Below are 23,674 nucleotides of genomic sequence, written 5' to 3'. Positions count from 1 at the left end.
TGCTTCGAACTTTCCACAGCACCTCAGGTCTTTACCAGGATCTTTACCCTTGTCTCAGCCTGGTCTTATGCCATGGGTGTCAGGCATCTGAGGTATCTGAACGATTGGCTTCTCCTGGCAGAGTCTCAAACTTTGCTTATAAAGCACAGAGATCTTCTCCTTCTCAACTTCTGCACGAAGCTGGGAATTCAAGTGAACTCAGAGAAGTCCAGCCTCGTCCCTTAACAGAGCCTCAGACATCCAGGCATGGGAATCGACTGCCCAGGCCAGAGCATTTCCATCAGCTGGTAGGGTATTAAGATTCAGGAAAGTGGCAGTAACCTTCTTGGAAGGGGAACCACTCCCTGCTGGCTCTTGGCAAATGTTCTTGGGACACCTTACCTCATTGAGAAACTGGTCCCACTCAGGAGGATACATCTTTGCTCGGTGTAGTAGGCTCTAAGGAGCTGGTGGTCTTGAACATCGGACTCACTGCAGCCCTGTTGTCGGTGCGTAGTGACAGATCTCCAATGGTGGTTGAGACAAGAGAACCTGTTAGCAAGAACATCCTTACAGGTCTCTCCTCAGGAATTACTTTTGTTCTCGGATACTTCACACCAAGAGTGGGACGCTCACCTGCAAAGGGAGCAGATTTCAGGCCTGTGGTCTCAGGAGGACAAAGCCTTTCATATAAATTACCCAGAAATGGTAGTGGCTTATGTAGCGTTACTCAACTTCTCAAAGACTCTCAAGGTCACTCTATGGTGCTGATGAGCAACAGCTTCACAGTAGTGACCTACATCTCCAAACAAGGAGGTTCAGTCTCCCTCCTGCTATGCTAGCTATTAGTAGTGATACATTGTTAGGCATAGACCAGTGCGCTGTCCCTCTTGGCAAGATTCATTCCCGGGAAGAGGAACGTCTTTGTGGACCATCTGAGTCAACCAGGAACGACAATTGGTTCCGAATGGTCTTTGCTTCCTTTAGTGACAAAGAGTCTTGTTACTCATGTGACCGATAAGTTCCCGGTATACTGTAGTGCTCTCGAGTCTCGGAGAGCACTACAGATACAGTAACTCCGAAAGTCAGCTGCAGCAGTTTACCAAGCCAAGTGGGCAACCTTCTGTGATTGGTGTCATATGGGGAATATTGCTCCACTCAAAGCCACAATACCCATGATTGCTGACTTTTTAGATTTCCTGAGGGATGAGAAATCCCTTCCAGTCACTGCAGTGAAAGGCTACTGCTCGGCCTTGAGCCAGGTTTTCAAAGTAAAAGGGCCTTGATCTCTCCTCTTCATGGGAACTTTCCACTCTCATTTGAAGTTTTGAACTCAAGCCTTCCTCTTGGAATGTAATGACGGTTCTTAGGTCCCTGAAGATGGCCCCCAATGACCCCTACATAAAGATCTATACATCAGCTGAAAGGCCGGAAAATCTACATACAGTGGTATATACAGATAGGCCATAACAAGTACGGTTGAGAAATCATAAGTATAAACTCGAATTTTGGCGAACCGAAATCCGACAGAATGAGGTCTTTAAAAGTAACCCCCCTCCCCCCCCCGACAACAATTATTTTACAATATTTATTGTTGAAAACATGGCATTTCAATCCTGGTATCTTCGAGGAGGGTGAGGGCGCCCCAGAGTTCTTGAGACCTGGGGATGAGGGCCATTGTCACAGGCTGATACCTCTCATGTGCCGTCCGACAGGATGCCTCCCGGGGTGGGGTTCCCGGGCTTTGACTGTCTGTTGTCAGGTCTGGTCGCACCGAGTGGGAGGAGGCTTGTTTTGGGGGCAGCACTCGGGTATGCCCCTTTCTGGCATTTGCGGTGTCATTCTTCACTGTCAGGAATGCAGGTTTCAGTCTTTCGATGGTGACCCAGTCGTCTTGGCCATGGAATCTGGGGCGGTCTTCACGACGCGGTATGGATCCCGGTATAGCTGCATCGGTGGAATCAATGTGCGTCATTCCTGATGAAGACGTAGCTGCAGGTGTCCAGGCCCTTCAGTTTTAAACAGTCCTGTCGGTGAAGGTCCTCAGACACGCCATGAATTTCCCAGCGACCTCACGAAGCCTCGTGATCAGTGTGTCCTGGTTGGTGTTATTTGTTGGGAAGAACTCCCCAGGTATGGCCAGTGTCTCACCGTACACTTTCTCCGCAGGGAAACCTCACCGTTTGCTCTGGGGGTGGTCCTGAGGCCGAGGAGGACCCATGGTAGTTGTAATTTCCAGTTTTCATCGGTGCAGCAGGCCATGAGGGAAGCTTTCAGTGAACGGTGGACCCTCTCTACCATGCTGTTGGCCGCAAAGTTGTACGCCATTGTATTATGAAGGAACGTTCCTAGTAGGCGGGCCAGGGAGGCCCACCACTTGGATTGGAATGCCGGGCCGCGGTCGGTGGCAATGTCGTCAGGTACTCCAAATCGGCTGATCCAACTCGACAGTAGGGCTTCTGTGCAGGCATTGGTTGTGGCCTCCGTTATGGGGTTAGCCTCTGGCCACCAGGTGGATCAATCATAACCGTAAGGGAGGGGTCCCACAATGTTGAGGTGGATGTGCCCGAAGCTTTGCCTCGGTTGAGGGAAGTCCCCACCGCCGGATTCCGTGTGTCAACTGGTGAATTTCTCAGTGCTCATTGTGCTGCCTCACACCAAAATGCGATATGTGCCATCATTAGGTCCGTTAATGGTGTCGGGTTCCTGTGTGGTCATAGACAGAGTAAATGGCAGGGCCAAACCACTCGGGTAAAGGCCAGAACGCAAGATTTTTACACCGTATTGAGTCCGTTAGTGGCGTTTTTATATCAACCCGGGAAAGGAACTTTCAGAAAACCTAACTAAGGTGTAGTATGGTTCCGTTAAAGGTTTTCTGAAGGTAACACAGCCGTAGTAAGTCCGTTAAAGGCGTAGCCAAAACTGCAAAGTTACCGTCCAGTCTGGGAGGTCACCAGTTGGTGAGGGCATGTAATGAAAAGCAGCTGAGAATTGGCTAGTTTATTATCCGAGACATTCTATTTATATACATGAGTGCGGACAGAAAAGAGGTGCCAGGGTCGGGCGAGACGACCTCCGTCACACAAAGGTCAAGTCTGACCGAGCATTTGTGATTCTTACGAAACTTTACATACAATGTGTGGAACATCAAATACATGAAATGGCATAATATATACATCGGCTGAAAGGCCGGAAAAATTTACATACATTGGTATATACAAATAGGCCCTAACAAGTACAGCTGAAAAATTATCAACTATAAACTCGGATTTTGGCGAACTGAAATCCGACAGAATGAAGTCTTTACAATACAAAATCCAGCTATACAGTACTTGACAATAGAATTTCCTATTTCACGATTTCATCTCTCAAAGAGGTAATTGATGAGCTGGATAATCTCTTACTCTGTCCTGTAAGAACATTCAGAAGACAGCTCTATAAGACCTAAAATTCCAAACTTTATTTGTAAGTGCAAGCTTCTCCAAAAAAGGAAATATCTAAGAACACCATTTCATTTTGGTTGCAAGAGACTATTATGAGAGCGTTAAAATCTTCAGGGTACGCATCACCCCCCCCCCCCCCGAAAAGCAGCATTAGGCTCCTCCTAGAGCACTTGATGTCTTAGGTCTTGCTCCAACCCAAGAGTTCTGCAAGTACCACTTACTAACCCAAGTTCTTAGTGCAGGGGTCTGGAGACGATAGAACACCTTCACAGTCCACTTACTTAAAGATGGTAGTCACAGAACCCTGGAAACTCATTTTGTTCCTGTGCAAAATACAAACCTTCCACTCTTTACTGAGGAGTGTTATTTCGGCGAAGCTGAAACTAGCTGATAAGCTTTTTGTCAGGGTGTAACTACCCCTCGCAAGTTAGCAGAGTGGGCAAGCAGGGTAGGTTAACCCTCCTGATAACACCAGCACTAGCAACTGACCATCACTTTTTATTACGGCTCGGTATAGTAAGAACGTAGTCTTTATCTCCTGTTAATCTGTTTTTAAACATATAACTTACCCGGTAGTTATATATATAGCTTACGTCCCTAACGTCACGGCAGAAATTTCAAAACTCGCGCCAATCGCCGATTGGGTAGCCAGGTGTACCACCTGCGCGCCCTCCAGCGAGGTACCTGGAACCATTCCATGATTTCTCAGATCTTCCCTGCCGCCACAACCGGCGACATCGTTGGATATTTCTATTCGCTATTTACCTGATTTATTGCAGTTTACTCTGGTGATGTACAATAATTTGGTTTTGACTCTCGCCTGTTTGGATTTTCTTTTGGATATTCTTGGATTACTTTTGGATTTTGATATTTTGACCCTTGCTTGTTGATCTCTCTTATAAATATTCAAAATGGCCCACCCCCCCCTTTAAGTTTTAGAATGTGTGTGAGTGGGTGTAAGACCGGGCTTGCTAAGGCCTCTATTGATCCCCACTCTCTCTGCGTTAAATGCAGAGGTAAAGTATGTGAGTTGGGTGATTGTTGTGACAAATGCATTCTTTTATCTGAGAGTGAGTTGCTAGAGTTTGACCGCTATACTCGTAAACTTGAGAGAGATAGGCTGTGACAAAGTTCTTCTTGTTCTTCCAGAGACTTTTCCTCTTCCCACCTCACCGAACCTAATCCTTCCCCTGTAGTGGTAGTTTCAGATCCCACTATTGTTACTGCTAATGAGCCTACGCTAAAGGATATGGTGGTGGCTATTCAAGCTCTGGGCGCGAGGGTTGAATCGCTCACTGCGGACAGAACGCAATTGATGTTTGATGTGAAGCTATTAAAATGTGACAGTGCTAAAAGTGCAGTGAATTTATTTAGTGCAGTGGAGGGTGCGCCTGCTCGGGCCTGTCGTTCTCCCAGTCTTAGACCTCTTCCAAGCTCCCCAACCCCTGGGAGAAGGAATGTCAAACGACGAAAGGAAACGAGAGGCTTTAGCTCCCGAGCAGACGTCCCCTCGAGCGTGCCTGTTGACGTTTCCCGGGACGTTCGCCCTCACCATAGGAAAGTTGAGGTAAAAGTGGTTTCATCATCCTCGGATGACGCAGTACCTAAAAGGGGCTGGCGTCAAGCTTCCAGACCTCTTAAGAGGAAGATGGGCAAAGTCGACCAGCGTCCTACCATGACACCGCAAGTTCCTGGTTGTAGCCATTGGAGCAGTCCAGAGCGTTTTCCTTCTTCCGAAGAGAGCTCTCCTGCCAAACGTCCTTCAAGGACATCGGATTCTGTCAAGAAACGTCCAGCTCTTCCAGTTACTGGTCAGTTGTCTGAACCGGGCATGACCTCGGTTCATGCTCCCCCTCCACCGTCAGACTGGTTATCGCCCTCTGGATGCTCTGAGAGTTCTTTGAGCGGCGTGGATAGCGAACTCGTGATAGACGCGACGTCTCCGGTATCACAACGAGTTGACCCGAATTTTAATATGCTAAAAGAGATGCAACAGAGACTCTCTTCGTTCATGCAAAGTTATCAATCTACGGACAATAAAAGAGTACAGGTAGCATGCCTGGATCCTGAACGTCAGGAAGCTTCTCTTCTGGACGCCAAGTGGCGTAAGGCTATTAATCGAGAGGTTCTTGGCGACAAACGTCTTTACATCTCCCCCGTTAAATGTCGTGAGACTGTTCCTCATAAGGAAAGCGGACATAATCTTGACCCCGAATGTCAAGCAACCAAACGTGACACCAGGCGTCAAGCAACCAGACGTGACATTGAGTGTCAAGCGGCCAGACGTGATGTCAAGCGGCCAGACGTGATGTCAAGCGGCCAGACGTGATGTCAAGCGGCCAGACGTGATGTCAAGCGTCCAACAGAGCGAGGCGCTGAGCGTCCTACTAAACGTGACGTTGAACGTCCTGCAGGACGTGATCTCGAGCTTCCAGCAAAACGTGACGTCGAGCGTCCAACAGAGCGAGGCACCGAGCATCCTACTAAACGTGACGTTGAACGTTCTACAGGACGTGATCTCGAGTGTCCAGCAAAACGTGACTTCGAGCGTCCAGCTAGACGTGACATCGAGCGTCCAGCAAGATGTGACGTCGAACGTCCAGCGAGACGTGACGTCGAACGTCCAGCGAGATGTGACGTCGAACGTCCAGCGAGACGTGACGTCGAACGTCCAGCGAGACGTGACGTCGAACGTCCAGCGAGACGTGACGTCGAACGTCCAGCGAGACGTGACGTCGAACGTCCAGCGAGACGTGATGTCGAGGACGCGACGTTGAGCGGCAAGCAGCCATACGTGACGTCGAGCGGCAAGCAGCCAGACGTGACGTCGAGCGGCAAGCAGCCAGACGTGACGTCGAGCGGCAAGCAGCCAGACGTGACGTCTAGCGGCAAGCAGCCAGACGTGACGTCGAGCGGCAAGCAGCCAGACGTGACGTCGAGCGGCAAGCAGCCAGACGTGACGTCGAGCGGCAAGCAGCCAGACGTGACGTCGAGCGGCAAGCAGCCAGACGTGACGTCGAGCGTCAAGCGGTACGCTGCGTCGAGCGTCAAGCAGGACGCGACGTCGAGCGGCAAGCAGCCAGACGTAACGTCGAGCGTCAAGCGGTACGCTGCGTCGAGCGTCAAGCAGGACGCGACGTCGAGCGTCAAGCAGGACGCGACGTCGAGCGTCAAGCAGGACGCGACGTCGAGCGTCAAGCAGGACGCGACGTCGAGCGTCAAGCAGGACGCGACGTCGAGCGTCAAGCAGGACGCGACGTCGAGCGTCAAGCAGGACGCGACGTCGAGCGTCAAGCAGGACGCGACGTCGAGCGTCAAGCAGGACGCGACGTCGAGCGTCAAGCAGGACGCGACGTCGAGCGTCAAGCAGGACGCGACGTCGAGCGTCAAGCAGGACGCGACGTCGAGCGTCAAGCAGGACGCGACGTCGAGCGTCAAGCAGGACGCGACGTCGAGCGTCAAGCAGGACGCGACGTCGAGCGTCAAGCAGGACGCGACGTCGAGCGTCAAGCAGGACGCGACGTCGAGCGTCAAACAGAACGTGACATCGAGCGTCGAACAACTTTACGTGATGCCGGGAGTCAAGAAGTGAGGCATGACATTGAGCATGAGAGCCTCGGACTTCGCGATGACACAAGTCAAATTGGATGTCGAGATCAAGAACGCCTTAGTTCCGATCGCTTTGATCACGACCGTTTTACCGAGCGTCAATGTTAGATCAACAAGGCAACAGACGTGATGATCTAGGGTCTCTTGACGCCAGAAGTCAGGACCTTAATGAAATGTATCCTGATAAGCACAACGACGCTACTTCCGTTAGGGCTTTGTCAGAGGAAGACATCGATAATCACCTTTCCCCTGTTGAATTATTTGAGGAGTTATCAGAAGCAGAAGATTCTAAGTCTTTTCGTCCTTCAGTGGATCTTAAGTAACTCATGAAAGTTTTTAACGATGAGTTTCCAGATTCTTTTGTGCCCGTTGCTCCACGTTCGCCAACTTCGGAATTCACGCTTTGGAAGGCGTCGAAGAAGTCTCTTTTTACCAAGATGGTTCTGTCACGGTGATCAAAGAGAGCTCTAAGAATGATGGGAGACTGGATGGAGTCTAAGAGGGACCAAGGAAAGGCAGTTTTCGCTTTTCCTCCGACTAGACTGGCATCTAGATCTAGTATCTGGTACGAGACGGGAGAAGTTCTCGGCTTGGGAGTTCTTGCCTCTGCCCTTAAAGAGAGTGACACTGCTAGTCTAATCCACATCATGTCCTGTATGGGTAAAGCGTTACGAGACGGATCTAATGAGTTGGCAGCGCTTTTCTCAGCATGGATCCTTAAAAAAAGAGCCCAGATGTGTTCGTTTCTGTCTCTTGGGGTTACTCCCTTTCAGAAATCAGAATTGCTATATGCACCTCTGTCTTCCTCTCTTTTTCCACAAGAATTGATTAGAGAGATTTCATCCGCATTAACCCAGAAGGCCACCCAAGATTTGGTTTCAAAGACGGCAAGAAAAGTTCTACCAACTTCCTTCTCTAGCCGCAAACCAAAGGAAGAAACGCCATTCCCTAAGTTTTCTCAGCCCTTTCGAGGGAAGACTTCCAGCAGGGGTAACTCCAGGCCCGATGGAAGTAGAGCAAAGAGGAGAGGATTCAGAACAGGGCGAAGCAGAGTCTGACTGCTTTCGCCTTCAGGCAGTAGGAGCCAGACTACACAACTTCTGGCGAGCTTGGGAGAAGAGGGAAGCAGACCTTTAGTCAGTACAACTTCTGAAGGAGGGTTACAAAATCTCTATTATAGGGAAACCTCCTTTAGTTTTAGCTCCAATAGATCTCTCTCCCAGATACAGAGAGGAGTCAAAGAGGCAGGCTTTACAACTCCAAGTGTCTCTCGTGTTGGAGAAGGGGGCTATAGAGAGGGTGCGGGACTTGCGGTCACCAGGCTTCTACAACCGCTTGTTCCTGGTTCCCAAGAACTCGGAGGGGATGGCGTCCAGTCCTGGACGTAAGTGCACTCAACACGTTTGTCCAGAAGATGAAGTTCTCCATGGAGACATCAAAGTCAGTCCTTGCAGCAATAAGAAAGGACGACTGGATGGTCTCATTAGACCTCCAGGATGCTTACTTTCACATCCCCATTCATCTGAGCTTCAAGCATTCTCTGAGGTTCGTTTTCAAGGAGGAAGTGTTTCAGTTTCGAGCCCTGCGTTTTGGTCTCAGCACCGCCCCTCAAATATTCACGAAACTAATGCTCAATGTAGCAAGAATACTGCACTCAAGAGGCATCAGAGCCTCCCTGTATCTAGACGATTGGCTTCTCAGAGCTCATTCCTACGATCACTGCCTGAAGGATCTTCAGATAACTTTGAGACTAACAGAAGAATTGGGTCTTCTTGTCAACAGGGACAAGTCTCTTCTGACACCATCACAAAAGATACCTTATTTGGGGATAGTGATTCAGAGTCGAGTTTTTCGGGCTTTTCCGTCTCCCTTAAGGACGGAGCAAGCCATCTTGAAACTGCAATCTTTTCTAAAGAAGCAAAAATGTTCTGCGAGGAAGTAGATGAGTCTGTTGGGAACTCTCTCCTCGTTGGAACAGTTTGTTTCACTAGGAAGGCTGAATCTTCGTCCTCTCCAATTCCACCTCAATCATCATTGGAACAAGGAGAAAGATCTAGAGACGATGTGCATTCCCATTACGGAATCCATAAGACGTTGCCTTCAGTGGTGGAACGATCCGGACAGGTTTCAAGAAGGTCAGCCCATAGAACAGAAGAACCCAGACCTTGTGTTGTGTTTCGACGCCTCGGACTCGGGGTGGGGAGCAACACTGGGCAAGTTGGAAGTTTCGGGGTTGTGGACAGAGGATCAGAAGAGCTTCCACATCAACCAAAAGGAACTGTTAGCAGTCATGTTGGCCCTCAGAAGCTTCGAAGGGTCAGTTTTGAGCTAAGTGGTGCAGGTCAATGCCGACAACACCACAGCATTGGCTTACATTGCCAAGCAAGGCGGAACCCACTCGATGTCCCTTTACGAGACTGCGAGGAATCTTCTCATCTGGGTAAAGGAAAGGAATGTAATCCTTGTAATGAGTTTCATTCAGGGGGAGAAGAACGTGATGGCAGACAGCCTCAGCAGTAGAGGTCAAATTCTGTCCACAGAATGGACACTCCATCAAGAAGTCTGCAAGAATCTGTGGTGACTTTGGGGTCGCCCTTGTATAGACCTATTTGCGACCTCGAAGACAAAGAGGCTAGAGACTTATTGCTCCTCAGTGCCAGGTCTCGAATCAGTCCACTTAGATGCTTTCCTGTTAGACTGATCCAGTCTGGACATGTACGCTTTTCCACCGTTCAAAATCCTTTACAAAGTGTTACAAAAGTTTGTGTCACACGAAGGGACCAGAATGACTCTAGTGGCCCCCTTTTGGCCCTTAAGAGAATGGTTCACAGAGTTACTGGAATGGATGGTGGACACTCCAAGAAGCCTTCCATTAAGAGTAGATTTACTCAGACAACCCCACTTGGAAAGGTACCATCAAAGTCTCCAAACTATCTAACTGCCTTCAGACTATCGAAAAACTCACAAGAGCTAGAGGTTTTTCAAAGGAGGCAGCTAGGGCTATTGCAAGAGCAAGAAGGAATTCGACCATCAGGGTTTATCAATCCAAGTGGGAGGTTTTTAGAGAATGGTGCAGAGTCAACTCTGTTTCCTCATCCAGTACCTCTATAGCTCAGATTGCTGACTTCTTGTTATACCTTCGAAGGAAGCGCAACTTTTCATCCTCTACCATCAAGGGATACAGGAGTATGTTAACAACTGTATTCAGGCACAGAAACTTGGACCTTTTGAATGGTAAAGACCTACAGGAACTTCTCAAATCATTTGAAACATCAAAGCAACGGCACCAGGATTCACCAGCTTTGAATCTGGATATACAGTGATGCCTCAGGATACGAAAGTAATCCTTTCAGGATACGGTTTCGTATCCTGAGTCGCGTTTTACATGTAAATAGCCTAATCCGTTCCAAGCCTTACAAAAAGTCACCTTTTCTTTCATAAACACGCTAAACTGTAGTAATAAACATGCAATGCAGCCATTTCTATCATTCAATAATTAACCCAACCGTTAAAAACAGCCTAATCCATTCCAGAAACCACCATGAGATTATTTAATAATGTAGTTATAGCCTAGTTATCCCCTCCAAGCCCTAAGAAAACGGTCCATTTTCTTTACTACTGTATAAAAGTTATGGTACTGTATGTAAAGCATTTGGATCAGTGAAGGTGTATTGTTACCTGTACACCTAAATTAAGGGTTGATACCCTGAAAAAAAAGGTACTGTACTCTCGGCGACGAGTTGGGATCTCGTAAGCTTTTCGTATCCTGAAATTTTTTTCGTATACTGGGGCATAAAAATCTTTATATCGCTTTTCGTATCCTGAATTTTTCGTAAGCAGAAACTTTCGTATCCAGAGGTATCACTGTAGTCCTGAAGTTCCTTATGAGTGACAGGTTTGAGCCCTTGCATTCAACTGCTTTTAAGGATCTCACGATGAAGACTCTATTTTTGGTTAGTCTAGCAACAGCTAAAAAAAGAGAGTGAAATCCATGCGTTTAGTAAAAACGTTGGCTTTCGAGATAACAAAGCTATCTCCTCATTGCTGTTAGGCTTTCTCGCCAAGAATGAACGCCCTTCTCAACCTTGGCCCAAGGCTTTTGAGATTCTGAATCTTTCGGATGTGGTTGGCGAGGTGTTGGAGAGAGTCCTGTGCCCAGTAAGAGCTCTGAAGTTCTACCTGGACAGAACGAAAGAGTTGCGAGGCAAGTCGGAAGCTCTTTGGTGCTCCATCAAGAAGTTCTCGTTACCGATGTCAAAGAATGCCCTTTCATTCTTCATCAGACTTTTAATAAGAGAGGCTCATGCACATTGCAGTGAGGCAGACCTAAAGCTTTTAAAGGCCAAGACGCATGAAGTTAGAGCTATAGCAACTTCAGTGGCCTTCAAGCAGAATAGATCATTGTAGAGCATTATGGACACAACCTTTTGGAGGAGTAAATCTGTGTTCGCTTCACACTACAGGTATTTGAAACGTGTCCAGACTCTTTATGAGGACTGCTACACTCTGGGACCATTCGTAGCAGTGAGTGCAGTAGTGGGGGAAGGATCCACCACTACATTCCCATAATCCTAATACCCTTTTCTTCTCTTAGAACTTTTTTTTGTTTTTATGATTGTTTGTGGAGATTGCGACAGTCTTTCGCAATTATTGATTTTAGTCAGATGGTCAATTTGATCCTTGAGAGCACCCGGAACTGGGTATTAGAGGAGGTCCTGTCACATAGAGCTATGTACACTGGTTTGACAGCTCCTAGAGGTCTTCAGCTCCCTGGGATTATCGCTGGATCTCATAAGGAAAGCAGACATAATGAGGCAGAGAATCATTGAAGTCAGCTTCCTTATCAGGTACGAACCCTTAAGCTCGTTTTATTAACTCTTAAGTAAAATTCCAACAATATCGGCTATCTCTGACCCTCCACCAAAGGTGTCAATCAGGTATATATATAACTACCAAGTAAGTTATATGTTTAAAAATGATATTTTCATTATAAAATAAATTTTTATAATGAAAATATCATTTTAACCAGTTGTGGTTAAAGACAACTGGCCTAATGCCTAATAATTTTCCTCTTTAGCTGCCTTCCTTACATGGTTTCCCTGTGTGAGGAAGTTAGCAAAAGGCCTTTGGCCTCTACTTCTGCTGCTTACTGTACGTTCACTCTGCCTCAGCGGGCAGGCATGAGCAGTGGCTGACAGAAACTCCTCAGAGTGTCTTTTCACGGCCCCTTAAGGTCTCGGGAACGAGTTTCGGCTTCGTTCCAGAGGTTGTACAGGGTAAGTTCTAATGAATATTCTTTAGACCTTGATATGGGGTTTGCCCGAAGGGAGGAGATGCAACCTGTACAACCGGGGGGTTCACCTCCTAGTGTTGCGCAGTCCAACCTTCCGAGGAAGGACAATGCAACACCCTTCCGAGCGGCAGTTCCCTCATCTGCTAGGCAATGTGCCATCAGGAGGAGGAGTTGATCGATCCTTTCTTTTGTGAGAGGAGAGATCTTCTCCAACACCCTTCTAAGTGGCAGCTCCCGCGTCCGCGAGGCGATGCGCCTTCAGAAGGAGGAGTTGATCGATCCTCTCTTTTGTGAGAGAGATCTTCTCCCACACCCTTCTGAGCAGCAGCTCCCTCGTCCGCGAGGCGATGTGCCATTAGAAGGAGGAGTTGATCGATCCTCTCTTTTGCAAGAGGAGAGATCTTTTCCAACACCCTTCTAGCGGCAGCTCCCTCGTCCACAATGCGATGCGCCATCAGAAGGAGTTGATCGATCCTCTCTTTTGTGAGAGGGAAGATCTTCTCTAATACCCTTCTGAGCAGCAGCTCCATCTGCAGGCGATGGGCCTTCAGAAAGAGTTGATCGATTCTCTCTTGCAAGAGGAGATCTTCTCCAACATTCCCTTTTGAAAGGCAACTCCTCGTGCGCAAGGCAATGCGCCATCGGAAGAAAGATGTGTTGATCGATCTTCTTGCTAAAAGGTATTGGACTCATGGTGGAATTTGGATTCGTCCATGGCCCGTCCTTGCTCTTCAGAACTTGTCGACGATTGAGTTAGGTAATTGCTTACAATTCCTACTCATCGCCGCTGTACCCTCAAGGTACAAAATGAGTCACGCTTTTTTCCTCCAGGATATCTGCTGCAGATGGGGACGACTGCCGGCCACTTAAGCCGCCACATTCCCCATTGATGAGTCTTGTAAGCCTTAACTCTTTGGGGTTGTTGCCACATCGTACCTTTGGACACAACAAAGCTCTTAGAGCTTTGTGAGACCAAGCTCTTAGGGACCTGCACCACATAGTTTCTAATTCTAACGAGAAAGAAATGGCTAATCTTCAAGTCCAGCACAGTCTTTTTCCTTCCATTTTGAGGGGGTGACATAAGGATACTCACTACCCCTCTTTTGCGGGTTATATGTACTTAGAGGAGAGGCGAGAGAAATTCTCACCTCGTGTGATACTCTCATTTCTTGCGAGACTCTCGCCTCGCCTTAATAACCACGGCAGATTTGCCCGAGGTGAGCCGCGAGGGTTTGCGAAACCCAAGCCTTAACACCTCTGATGAGTTTGTGAAACCCTGTTCACCATAGCTAGAGTAGCATACACTACTGGATCTAGGCAATAAAGAGATTGCTGGCAGTTTATAATTCTGGTTCACGGAATTTCACTGTTGTTCGTGAGCAATTGCCAGTGCTTTGTGGACGCTCGCCAGTCTTTGCTAGTAACAGACGGCGATCACTGATTCTCTCTAGTGTTTTTGAGTGCTTGCCAGCGTTCATTGGTAACCCTATACAAACTTGCCTCAGCCGTATGCGTCAAGTGTGTCGCTAGACACAATGAGTTCTCGGACACCGAGTTTCGTGAAATATAATCCTTCTGGGTTATTTTCTTGGGCTTTGTTGCCCGATGAAATGGAGAGCTCTAAGGAGCACTAGCACAACTGGCATTTGTTATACAGTACACCCTTACAAGGTATTACAGTATCTCAAGTCTTTAGTCACAAGGGAAAAGTGTAAGTTTCTGCTTACGTTTACAAATGATAGCAACCTCTGTACACAAGGTGGCTCGACGAGTATTGTCAGCTTTTCATTACGTTTACGAACATTTAGAAACCCCGCCCACAAGGCGACTAGACAAACTTTGTTGGCTTCTCATAACGTTTATGAACGTTAGGAAGCCCACCCATAAGGCAGGCAGGCAAACAACGGAGGTACAGTATCATCGCTACATTAGCTATATGTTGTTCTCGTGAGTGCATGCACTCACATCTTAAGATTACTACAGCTACTCGACAATAAAATTCCTTGAGCACTAATGTTGCGATTCGTCGTACATACATTATTCGCTCAAGCGGGCTCAGACTCCTTGTCAAATGTTTACCTGGAAACAAAGAGGCTACACATGCGCGGCCACAGACGTACATGTGCATATGTAGGTAAGCAATCTTACAATGTTACTATTAGAACTCCATTCTAATAAATCATTAGTGTTGATGGCTAAATTCCTTACGGGAAACTAGGTTATGCATTACTCTTTTTCCTTTCAGTAACCAGACATACGGGATATACGGTTTCCCTTCATCCCAGGCATTCCGATCATAGGTCTCTGTTTTTTAAAATATTGAGACCAGAAACTTCACATAAGCGAAATGGTTTCCTGAAAGGGAAAATTCAAAACTTATTCCAATTTTGCCGATCGGAGACGAAGAAATACAAATGTTTTCATCATCTATAGGAAGGAGGAGTTTACAGTTACGAACCTTTATCCTCCAACCAATTTATAGACACTACTAATGATTCGGGCTACGCCCGTATGTTTGTCCGCCTCCCTAGTCTGTGTTACGGGTCTGTAGATGGACTTATGCATACATTACCAGTCAAACAATAGATTGGAGATACAGTACGTCTCAATCTTATACCTTTCAGAAGTAGTTTATGTGCGATCGGTCATTACCGACCAATCTCTTGCCCGTAAGCAATCACTGAGGATATTCGCTATAATAAAAACTTTCTCTAAGGAGTACTGGTTACCCTGGTGTACTGATTTTAACATAATTGGCCAACTCCTATTGCGTTGGTGGCAGTTGGAGTAAACACCCCCTTCATAGTAGGTGTATGCAAACTGTTGCACGTCTTGACATCAACTTGAGATGTTACTTGCTGCGCAATCTCTAAACCCCTCGCGAGGAACTAAGGAGAATTGACTTTGCGCTGGAAGGTTTAGGTCTCTTGTTCCACTCGATGTAACTTGCTAACCTCTTGGGGGGTGGCCAATAGGGACAATCCTGTGATATTGTTGACATCCTACTGGGTAGTCCAGAGCCCTTCCCATTTTCTGATGATGTGGGGGTTATTTTTCCTCACAGGTGTTGGTACAACCTGTCTCCCACAGTCTTAACAGCGTGTTATGAATGAATGCCTCCTCCTGGAGGAGCACATAATGCTACTCATCAGGCTGCTGTGGGAGACAGTTTGTAGGAAAATACCCTGGTCCATCTTACTCGGGTGTTAACACACACTCACACTAGTTTCGCAAGGAAATTTTGCAAGTTGGGCGGACAAAATCTTCTACCTGACTAATAGAGGCCCTTCACTTCTGCTACATGGAATGCTCTCTTGGGCAAGTCTTTCCATCAAGAACCGCACGTACAAGAAGTATGGTCCAGTGTAAAGGCGATTCCTTCGTCAAAGTACCTGGAAGTTTGCAAGAATCTGTGGCAACTTTGGGGTCGCCCTTGTATATACCTATTCGCGACCTCGAAGACAAAGAGGCAAGAGACTTATTGCTCCCCAGTGCCAGATCTCGAAGCAGTCCACATAGATGCTTTCCTGTTAGACTGGTCCAATCTGGACGTGTACGCTTTTCCGCCGTTCAAATCCTTTACAAAGTGTTACAAAAGTTTGTGTCACACGAAGGGACCAGAATGACTCTAGTGGCCCCCTTTTGGCCCTCAAGAGAATGGTTTACAGAGGTACTGGAATGGATGGTGGACACTCCAAGAAGCCTTCCATTAAGAGTAGATTTACTAAGACAACCCCACTTGGAAAGTTACCATCAAAGTCTCCAAACTCTTCATCTAACTGCCTTCAGACTATCGAAAAACACACAAGAGCTAGAGGTTTTTCAAAGGAGGCAGCTAGGGCTATTGCAAGAGCAAGAAGGAATTCGACCATCAGGGTTTATCAATCCAAGTGGGAGGTTTTTAGAGAATGGTGCAGAGTCAACTCTGTTTCCTCATCCAGTACCTCTATAGCTCAGATTGCTGATTTCCTGTTATACCTTTGAGGGAGCGCAACTTTTCATCCTCTACCATCAAGGGATACAGGAGTATGTTATCGACTGTATTCAGGCACAGAAACTCGGACCTTTCGAATGATAAAGACCTACAGGAACTTCTCAAATCGTTTGAAACATCAAAGCAACGGCACCAGGATTCACCAGCTTGGAATCTGGATATAGTCCTGAAGTTCCTTATGAGTGACAGGTTTGAGCCCTTGCATTCAACTTCTTTTAAGGATCTCACAATGAAGACTCTATTTTTGGTTAGTCTAGCAACAGCTAAAAGAGTAAGTGAAATCCATGCGTTTAGTAAAAACGTTGGCTTTCGAGATAACAAAGCTATCTGCTGATTGCACTTAGGCTTTCTCGCCAAGAATGAACGCCCTTCTCAACCTTGGCCCAAGGTTTTTGAGATTCCGAATCTTTCGGATGTGGTTGGCGAGGAGTTGTATAGAGTCCTGTGCCTAGTAAGAGCCCTGAAGTTCTACCTGGACAGAACGAAAGAGTTGCGAGGCAAGTCGGAAGCTTTTTGGTGCTCGGTGTAGAAGCCCTCGTTACAGATGTCAAAGAATGCCCTTTCATTCTTCATCAGACTTTTAATAAGAGAGGCTCATGCACATTGCAGTGAGGCAGACCTAAAGCTTTTAAGGGTCAAGACGCATGAAGTTAGAGCTGTAGCAACTTCAGTGGCCTTCAAGCAGAATAGATCGTTGAAGAGCATTATGGACACAACCTTTTGGAGAGTAAATCTGTGTTCGCTTCACACTACAGTATTTGAAACGAGTCCAGACTCTTTATGAGGACTACTACACTCTGGGACCATTCGTGGCAGTGAGTGCAGTAGTGTGGGAAGGATCCACCACTACATTCCCATAATCCTAATACCCTTTTCTTCTCTTGGAACTTTTATTTGTTTTTATGCTTGTTTGTGGAGATTGCAACAGTTTTTCCAATCGTTGATTTTAGTCAGGTGGTCTATTTGTTCCTTGAGAGCGCCCGGAACTGGGTATTGGAGGAGAGGCCTGTCACATTGAGGTATGTACACTGGTTTGACAGCTCATAGAGGTCTTCAGATCCCTGGGAGGATCTCTGGATCTCATAAGGAAAGCGGACATAATGAGGAAGAGAATCATTGAAGTCAGCTTCCTTATCAGGTACGAACCCTTAAGCTCGTTTTATTAACTTTTAAGTAAAATTTCAACCATATTGGCTGTCTCTGACCCTCCACCAAAGGTGTCAATCAGCTATATATATAACTACCGGTTAAGTTATATGTTTAAAAATTATATTTTCATTATTAAATAAATTTTTGAACATACTTACCCGGTAGTTATATAAAATTTAATTCCCACCCTCCTCCCCTCTAGAGACTATGGGCATGGAAAAACTGAGGAATCATGGAATGGTTCCAGGTACCTCGCTGGAGGGCGCACAGGTGGTACACCTGGCTACCCAATCAGCGATTAGCGCGAGTTTTGAAATTTCTGGCGTGATGTCAGGGACGTAAGCTATATATATAACTACCAGGTATGTTCAAAAATTTATTTTGTAATGAAAATATCATTTTAACCGGTTGTGGTTAAAGACAACTGGCCTAATGCCTAATAATTTTCCTTTTTAGCTGCCTTCCGTACATGGTTTCCTTGTGTGAAGAAGGTAGCAAGAGGCCTTTGGCCTTTACTTCTGCTGCTCACTATACGTTCACTCTGCCTCGGCAGGCAGGCATGAGCAGTGGCTGACAGAAACTCCTCAGAGTGTCTTTTCACGGCCCCTTAAGGTCTCTGGAATGAGTTTTGGCTTTGTTCCAGAGGTTGTATGGGGCAAGTTCTAAAGAATATTCTTGAGACCTTGATACGGGGTTTGCCCGAAGGGAGGAGATGCAACCTGTACAACCGGGAAGTTCACCTCCAAGTGTTGCGCAGTCCGACCTTCCGAGGAAGGACAATGCAACACCCTTCCGAGCGGCAGCTCCCTCGTCTGCAAGGCAATGCGACATCGGAAGGAGGAGTTGATCGATCCTTTCTTTAGCGAGAGGAGAGATCTTCTCCAACACCCTTCTAAGCGGCAGCTCCTGTGTCCGCGAGGCGATGCGCCATCAGAAGGAGGAGTTGATCGATCCTCTCTTTTGTGAGAGAGATCTTCTCCCACACCCTTCTGAGCAGCAGCTCCCTCGTCCGCGAGGCGATGCGCCATTGGAAGGAGGAGTTGATCGATCCTTTCTTTTGGAAGAGGAGAGATCTTTTCCAACACCCTTCTAGCGGCAGCTCCCTCGTCCACAACGCGATGCTCCATCGAAAGGAGGAGTTGATCGATCCTTTCTTTAGCGAGAGGAGAGATCTTCTCCAACACCCTTCTAAGCGGCAGCTCCTGTGTCCGCGAGGCGATGCGCCATCAGAAGGAGGAGTTGATCGATCCTCTCTTTTGTGAGAGAGATCTTCTCCCACACTCTTCTGAGCAGCAGCTCCCTCGTCCGCGAGGCGATGCGCCATTGGAAGGAGGAGTTGATCGATCCTTTCTTTTGGAAGAGGAGAGATCTTTTCCAACACCCTTCTAGCGGCAGCTCCCTCGTCCACAACGCGATGCGCCATCGGAAGGAGTTGATCGATCCTCTCTTTTGCGAGAGGGAAGATCTTCTCTAACACCCTTCTGAGCAGCAGCTGCATCTGCAGGCGATGGGCCTTCACAAGGAGTTGATTGATTCTCTCTTGCAAGAGGAGAGATCTTCTCCAACATTCCTTTTTGAACGGCAGCTCCCTCGTGCGCAAAGCAATGCGCCATCGGGAGAAAGATGTGTTGATCGATCTTCTTGCCGAAAGGTATTGGACTTGTGGTGGAATTTGGATTCGTCCATACCCCGTCCTTGCTCTTCAGAACTTGTCGACGATTGAGTTAGGTAATTGCTTACAATTCCTACTCATCGCCGCTGTACCCTCAAGGTACAAAATGAGTCACGCTTTTTTCCTCCAGGATATTTGCTGCAGATGGGGACGACTGCCACATTCCACATTGATGAGTCTTGTAAGCCTTAACTCTTCGGGGTTGTTGCCACATCGTACCTTTGGGCATAACAAAGCTCTTAGAGCTTTGTGAGACCAAGCTCTTAGGGACCTGTACCGCAGTTTCTAATTCTAACGAGGAAGAAACGGCTAATCTTCAAGTCCAGCACAGCCTTTTTCCTCCCCTTTCGAGGGGATGACATAAGGATACTCACTACCCCTCGTTTGGGGGTTATATGTACTTAGAGGAGAGGCGAGGGAAATTCTCACCTCGTGTGATACTCTCATTTCTTGCGAGACTCTTGCCTCGCCTTAATAACCATGGCAGATTTGCCCGAGGTGAGCCGCGAGGGTTTGCGAAACCCAAGCCTTAATACCTCTGATGAGTTTGTGAAACCCTTCTCACCATAGCTAAAGTAGCATACACTACTGGATCTAGGCGATAAAGAGATTGCTGGAAATTTATAATTCTGGTTCACGGATTTTCACTGTTGTTCGCGGGAAATTGCCAGTGCTTTGTGGACGCTCGCCAGTGTTTGCTAGTAACAGACGACAATCACCGATTCTCGCTAGTGTTTTCGAGTGCTTGCCAGCGTTCGTTGGTAACCCTATACAAACTTGCCTCAGCCGTATGCTTCAAGTGTGTCCTTAGACACAATGAGTTCTCGGACACAGAGTTTCGTAAAATATAATCCTTCTGGGTTATTTTCTTGGGCTTTGTTGCTTGATGAAATGGAGAGCTCTAAGGAGCACAAGCACAACTGGCTTGTGTTATACACCCTTACAAGGTATTATCTCAAGTCTTTAGTCACAAGGGAAAATTGTTAGTTTCTGCTTACGTTTACAAATGATAACAACCTCCGTACGCAAGGTGGCTCAACGAATGTTGTCAGCTTTTCATTACGTTTATGAACATTTAGAAACCCCGCCCACAAGGCGACCAGACAAACTTTGTCGGCTTCTCATTACGTTTATGAACGTTAGCAAGCCCCACCTACAAGGCAGGCAGTCAAACAGCATGATCGCTACATTAGCTATATGTTGTTCTCGTGATTGCATGCACTCACATCTTGAGATTACTACAGCTACTCGACAATCAAATTCCTTGAGCACTAATGTTGCGATTCGTCGTACATACATTATTCGCTCAAGAGGGCTCAGACTCATTGTCAAATGTTTACCTGGAAACAAAGAGGCTACACATGCGCGGCCACAGACGTACATGTGCATATGTATGTAAGCAATCTTACAATATTACTATTAGAACTCCATTCTAATAAATCATTAGTGTTGATGGCTAAATTCCTTACGGGAAACTAGGTTATGCATTACTCTTTTTCCTTTCCGTAACCAGACATACGGTTTCCCTTCATCCCAGGCATTCCGATCATAGGTCTCTGTTTTTTAAAATATTGAGACCAGAAACTTCACATAAGCGAAATGGTTTCCTGAAAGGGAAAATTCAAAACTTATTCCAATTTTGCCGATCGGAGACGAAGAAATACAAATGTTTTCATCATTTATAGGAAGGAGGAGTTTACAGTTACGAACCTTTATCCTCCAACCAATTTACAGACACTACTAATGATTCGGGCTACGCCCGTATGTTTGTCCGCCTCCCTAGTCTGTGTTACGGGTCTGTAGATGGACTTATGCATACATTACCAGTCAAACAATAGATTGGAGATACAGTACGTCTCAATCTTATACCTTTCAGAAGTAGTTTATGTGCGATCGGTCATTACCGACCAATCTCTTGCCCGTAAGCAATCACTGAGGATATTCGCTATAATAAAAACTTTCTCTAAGGAGTACTGGTTACCCTGGTGTACTGATTTTAACATAATTGGCCAACTCCTATTGCGTTGGTGGCAGTTGGAGTAAACACCCCCTTCATAGTAGGTGTATGCAAACTGTTGCACGTCTTGACATCAACTTGAGATGTTACTTGCTGCGCAATCTCTAAACCCCTCGCGAGGAACTAAGGAGAATTGACTTTGCGCTGGAAGGTTTAGGTCTCTTGTTCCACTCGATGTAACTTGCTAACCTCTTGGGGGGTGGCCAATAGGGACAATCCTGTGATATTGTTGACATCCTACTGGGTAGTCCAGAGCCCTTCCCATTTTCTGATGATTTGGGGGTTATTTTTCCTCACAGGTGTTGGTACAACCTGTATCCCACAGTCTTAACAGCGTGTTATGAATGAATGCCTCCTCCTGGAGGAGCACATAATGCTACTCATCAGGCTGCTATGGGAGACAGTTTGTAGGAAAATACCCTGGTCCATCTTACTCGGGTGTTAACACACACACACTAGTTTCGCAAGGAAATTTTGCAAGTTGGGCGGACAAAATCTTCTACCTGACTAATAGAGGCCCTTCACTTCTGCTACATGGAATGCTCTCTTGGGCAAGTCTTTCCATCAAGAACCGCACGTACAAGAAGCATGGTCCAGTGTAAAGGCGATTCATACGTCAAAGTACCTGGATGAGCTGAGGAAGGCATGCACGGATAGATCTCTTGCCTTTGAGAACTGGGAAAAGCGCACAATCATGGACACACCCCTCGCAAGTGCATACAGGTAGCAATTACATTTAAGAGCTGTAAAGGCTCTTTTTTTCCGGCTCTCACCTCACGAGCATGGGATACCCAGTAGGACGAACTGGAAGAGGTGTGCAAGCCAGCGCACCTTACCAACCCTCGGCTTGCCAACGCTCGCCCTTGCGAAGAGTGATGGCAGCAAGCCTCCCCTTCACAGACTGACCATCCTCAGACTGTTCCACTTTTGGTCTAGACCATACAGTACTAGGCAAGGTCTTTCCGTCGGGGGATCAAGTACTGGCAGAGCTTTCTCTTGAGAGGCAAATTGCTAGCACCAGTGGCAAAATGGCTGGGGCATCTAACATCCCTCGAGAAGTTAGTGCCACACGCCTGGCTCCACATTCAGTCTCTGAGTACCCTAGTACCTGTGGTACCCGAACACAAGAGAGACCTGAGTTGGTGGGTGTTAGACACCAGTCACCTCAGAGGAGTAGATCTTTCTCCTCCCTTGGTTTTGTTGGTCTTCACAGATGCATTAAAAGAAGGGGGGTGGTCATCTGTTACACCTTACGGCCTCCGGACTTTGGTCCGAATCCGAAAGGTGGTGCCACATAATCTTCGGGAAATGAGGACAGCCTATCTGACCAAGTACTTCCATGCTGATGAGCATTAACACTACAGTAGAGTTCCACTTAAACAAACAAGGAGAGACCTTGTCACAGCACCTATGGCTGCTAGCTGTGAAAATCCTCAGGTGGACGGAAGGGAATTTGGTAGCCTTAAAATGCTTCATCCTTCTTGCGGACAATCTGAGCAGGAAGAGTCATATAGTTGGTTCCGAATGGGCAATCGACCTGTCCATGAAACCTAACCCTTTATCACGTCATCAGTTATTTTTTGCATCGTAGGGGTATGAAATGTGGATAAAGTCTGAAAGTACTTGCAAGATGGGGTCCTGGATTACTCACTTGAATCACCCTGAATACAAATAAGAATAACAAATTCTTAATATGAACATTGTGAGAACACAATTTGTTTGTGATGCTTAATTTTGATATAACATCACCTCTATCTTAGTATGAACTTAAGAGGGTGCTTACAGTACTACCCCGCCATTTACCGAGCTGATTGGACGGTCTTCACCTACTAACTTTTGAATTTTGCATAAAACCTGGTTTCACTGTTGTAATTCTTAGTGAGTGACCTCCTCCAACCTAAATAAGATTCATGATTACACTAAATGATTCAGAAGTTTGTATCTGCGTAGGAATTAACCAAAAATTTTCAATATTTGTATTTTTCCAAGCTATACAAACCCGAGTAATTTAAGCAGAGGTCCAACCTCAACCACCCCACAAGTCTTAACCAGGATAGAGTGGAGCTTGCATCACAACCTACATGTTGCCCAACAGTGGAGTTGCTAAGTACTGTAACCTATTATAATTACAACTGAACCCCATTATTTTATTGTCTGGATGTATAAAATCAACAATAGAAGTACTGTAACCCATTTAAATGACCCAGGTTTGTATAGCTAGGAAACATATAAATTATTTTTTTAAATTTGTGGTATTTTTCTGTAAAGTCTTATCAATTTTGAAAGAACCTTTATATTCTGCCTCAAGAAATGAAGAAGCTCAATGCTTTATTATATTGAAAAGGGAAGTAGGTTTAGGAACAAACAAATTTTATTGAATAATTGCTACTCGTGGGGTTGAATAAGTAAAACAACAATAGTTCGTATTTAAGAAACCAAAAAATAAATTCTTTCCTAAGAAAATTTTTGTTTATCAAAACCAATTTACTTAGGAAATTAAAACAATGATTTCATATTC

At 46.4% G+C, this 23,674-nt stretch overlaps 1 long non-coding RNA gene across 1 annotated transcript in view; it reads left to right on the top strand.

Annotated features, from left to right (window-relative positions):
* Window positions 1-23,674, top strand: part of LOC137632775 (uncharacterized) — a 115,681-nt gene that overhangs the window by 81,116 nt on the left and 10,891 nt on the right. The window lies entirely within an intron of this gene.

The sequence above is a fragment of the Palaemon carinicauda genome, chromosome 42 (assembly GCF_036898095.1).
Source record: "Palaemon carinicauda isolate YSFRI2023 chromosome 42, ASM3689809v2, whole genome shotgun sequence".
NCBI lineage: Eukaryota > Metazoa > Arthropoda > Malacostraca > Decapoda > Palaemonidae > Palaemon > Palaemon carinicauda.
This window is presented reverse-complemented; position numbering and strand designations above follow the sequence as displayed.